Here is a 4,367-nt window from a genome sequence, read left to right on the forward strand (position 1 = left end):
TGGAAATAAAAAAGAAATATATATATATATATATATATATATATATATATATATATATATATATATAGATGTTAAAACCGAATAAAATGAATATGTAAGGTCAATAATCTATTTATATATATATATATATATATTGTAAAAAAATATGAATAAATAATAATTATGTGGTGAATGACGTGGCACAATAGGAGCTCAGCAACAATAAATGTCATGCTTCAGCTTTTAGTAATGTAAGTGCACAATTTGTACTCGGACCCAAAACGAGCGATGGGCTCAGGCCCAAAGATCCTTATACAATGAATTTGTAGAGTATGGGTTTGAAACCTAGGTTTGGGATGTTGAAAAATTGATAAGCAGGCTAGAATGCCGCAATATAAGCAAGTAACAAATGAACGTGACAAAAAACTCTCTTCGGACGTAAGCCGATGACAATTTGTATAGCCCCTTTTTCTCCAAGCCAAAGATTACAATTTTTGGGTTTCTTTTCAAAGAAAAGCCTTTTCCTTTTTTCTCCTCTCTCGTCTTCTTATATCATTCTTCTTCTTCCTTGTTTCATCCACGTGTAACACAGATCTTTTTTCCAGATACTTGTCCCATCCACCACCTTCTTAAAGTATTCAAACGATAGCTGGAAGGCTGAACACTACTGTTCAGAGGTCATTTCTCTATTAATGCGGCCAGGGAGGTAGATGCAGGGCCTTTAATGCGGTGGTAGCAGCTTTTTCTTCAGATATTTTCTCACTCATTCCTGCTTCTAACGGGTGCTTGGATCACACCTTTACCCAACAGATCTTTCAGAATTCTGTCCCTAAATCGTTTAGCAAGTCCCACGGCCTTTACCGGGCCTGTCCGAGGAGATACTCCTCCTTGGACAACTCCTCGGACCATTATAGTGCGGACTGACCTATAAGCCTAGTGGACTTTGAGTGGACAGACTTGTACCAACTAACCAGGCCTAAAGCCCAAACGTTTATTTAAGCATTTTTACCCCCCCACAATAGCCCCTCGAAACTTCATTTTTCTCTCCCATCCGAGGAGAGAAATGGAGTTTTGAACCAAACAGCGCACCCTCCACACATTTTGCAGACCGCCACACGTGTAGGGATCCTTTCGCTCCTTTAAAACCGTCTCTGACGCTTCGAAATCCAGAACACTTGCATTTATGACTGCAAGTTACATCTTGTCCCCCACGTTCAACGGTGAGATATGCATCCAACAGCCCAGGTTTGTTCTAAAAAATTGGGCGGGATAATTCTGATTCGAGGCCGCCACCCACACATCAAAACGCCTGGGAATCCGTATCTCCATCCATTCTTTCAGAAATCAATCACATCTAAGTGTTAATCATTATCTTTCCTCTCCAGAAGCTCGTGAAGAATCGCCTAATCATTTCCCGTAAGTTTTCAATTTTCTTTACTCATTTCTTCTCGGCTTCTGTCCTCGGCCACCATTTAGACCCCTTCCCTCTTTTAAACTTTTTTTTTCACTCCTACCAAATGGGTAGATTTAAGTGTTTGGTAGATATCGACGCCGGTATGGAGGGTTTTTAGGCCAAATATAGGATTCTCCAAGACGTAGGCTTGAAATATTGCCCAGTAGAAGCCATAGGCGACGCTAGGAAAGAGGGAGAAGTTATCATTCCCATCATCGCCTTCCTAGAAGGTGGGATGACCCTCCCCATGAAAAACGTAACCAGCGAATACCTACGCAACCATAGGTTATACTCAAATCAGTGCACACCAAATGTATTTAGGGTCTTAGGTAGTGTTGATGCCTTAAACGAACAAATGGGTCTAAACCTCACGTGGCACGACGTTGTTTATATGTACGAGTGCCATAAACTTAAGAGTGTAGGATACTACCTTAAATCCAGGTCTAGCATTGTTAGACTCATATCCTGTTTTCCCAAGTCCAACAGAGGCATGAAAGACGACTATCTTATCGCCTCAGGAAACTGGTTTGACAGTCCTCACTGCCTAGTCGAATAGGGAGACCCAGGTGTGACTCCATAGGAGTTAGATTTCCTAACCCATGACTCAATCCCATTTATTTTACCGTTTATAATTTCATTACACATTACTGCACTTTCCTTTGATATTTATCGCTAATCTAACCATGCTCGTCTCCTCGGATGTTTCTTTTCACAGATAAACAACACGTACGTCAGCATCTAAGCCTTTGCAACGTCGCAGACTTGAATCGCGTTCTTTGCTTCGAAGTCTTTGTCAGCGAAGACCTACAAGTGAGAGCAGCCCACCTGATATTAGGATACGATCTTTTATCAGAGGATTTCTAGGAGATTGACAATGCAATCACTTCGGGAGACAAACGACGCAAAAGGATAGACGTTTCTCGACGAGGCTTCCTTTCTGACCACAAACTCCCAGACGACCCCTCCATCATACTATACTCTCGCCCTATTGCAGCGATTCCTCTTTCGACACATTCCCAGACAACCGCCATCCGAGAAGAGCCAGCGTCCTCGCAACAATCGTTGGACGAGGAGATAGATTAGTTTCGACTCGAGGAAGCTGAGAGACCTCGAGAGGATCAACTCGTCATCCTCTCGGACGAAGAGCACGTGCCTACAGAAACTTTGGGCATACAAGGTTTAATAATTGCACAACCTAACTCTAGCTCCGAAGAAGACGATATGTCCACTCTAAGGAAGCTGATGACAAAGAGGGGCTCGAAAGCCTCTAACAAGGACGCAGGTGGGTCCTAGGTCCCTCCATCCTTGCCACCACCCCCTCCTCCCTCCGATCCTAAGCTTCCCATTCCGGAGCCTAAGAAGAAGAGGAAGAATGAGGCTGAGGAGGCAGATGCGGAGAGGCAGAAGAAGCTAAAATAACAACAACAACAACAGAAAACTGGCAAAGGCAAGGGACGTGCCTCTTCAGTGGAAAGTAGGGAGAACTGGGACCTGGCTGAGGTACACCATACACCGGCCAACTGGTCTCCCGAGCTGAAACTGGATGGGGCACCAATCTCTTGTCAATCCAGCATTAGGGCGTTCCAGCAAGGTCACGCTCACCACCTGGCCGAGACTTTGGAAAGGCCCCTTCTTCTGCCCAAGGATATGGACGCCTTGGACAAGATGAACCAACCGCATCTTTTTCTTTCGCTCAAACAGGACTTGGCTTTGGTGAGTGTCTCAATCTTACCCCCACCTTACTACTTTCATTGCACTTTAACAAAAAAACCGTTCTCATGTATTTTGAATTTGCTTTACTAATAATGCATTTATTTTAATATTTCAACACAGGCCATTCAAGAAGTCTTCGCTGCCGAGAAGTGGGTGGAAGACTCTCGGAAGAAAGCTGTAGCTAAACTGGAGGTCAGGTAGGAGACTAAGAAGTCCCTAGGCCAAGCTCTTGCGCAAACGAGATCTTAACTACGCAGTTGGCAGAGCAGAAGAGGGAGAGGGACGGTGCCGAGGCCAGTCTGAAGACTATGAGGACCCAGGTGGAGGGGCAACGCAAGCTTCTGCGTTAGAAGGACGAGGACTTGTCCAAAGCCCAGCAAGAAAACTCTGACCTGAAGAAGGAGCTTGCTAGGATGAGGGAAGAGGCTCGTACCTTCAAGGATACCATAGAGGTCGCGAAGAAGGCTGCTTATAAGGATGGGGTGGAGGCGAGAGAAAACCAACTGACAGAGAAGTTTGCCGAGCTGTACAGGGAGTACTGCCAACAAGTATGGGCGGAAGCTCTAAATGTGGCAGGAATTCCCTCAACCTCTGAGTTGAGGAAGCCTGAAAACATTTGGCTTCTCCAGGACATCCAGGTGCTCAAAGAACTTCCTCTTGTCGCACCTGCCCCCGAGACGGCGCCTTCAACGTACCCATCCATGATTCTAGAGCTCGTTCCAACTCCTAAAGAACCTGAGGGTTCTAACAAAGAGAAGGAACAAGGCGATGGAACCGAGAAGCCTAGAGCCAAAATGTCGAGGCCAATGTCCTCCCACCAGTGGTAAGAGATAAAGGGAAACAAGTCCAGACCTCATTCGAAGCAGAGCTTAAACAAACAGAGGAGGACCGCAAACCAAAAAAGGCTGCCAGCACTTTCGAGTAGGACCCCCTTCAAAGGCTTAAGGCTTAGGCTAGTTAGGACTTCTTCCCCTTTTCTTATGTAGCAAATTTTGTATTAAGGCCTTTGCTTCGAATGTACACTTAAAAGAAATTAATGAGAGACTTTGACCGGTTTGATCTTCATCTGACTTCCAATCTTTAGTACAAAAATACTCATTCGCCTCTTTTTAGCGCAACAATGAATGAATGGAACAATTAACTCCACCTTCAACATTTCAATTAGCCGTAACTTTAAACAAAAGTATATACACTTAGTGTATACTTGTAAATCATGCCTCAA

The sequence above is a fragment of the Castanea sativa genome, chromosome 10 (assembly GCF_040712315.1).
Source record: "Castanea sativa cultivar Marrone di Chiusa Pesio chromosome 10, ASM4071231v1".
In the NCBI taxonomy this organism is placed as follows: Eukaryota; Viridiplantae; Streptophyta; class Magnoliopsida; order Fagales; family Fagaceae; genus Castanea; species Castanea sativa.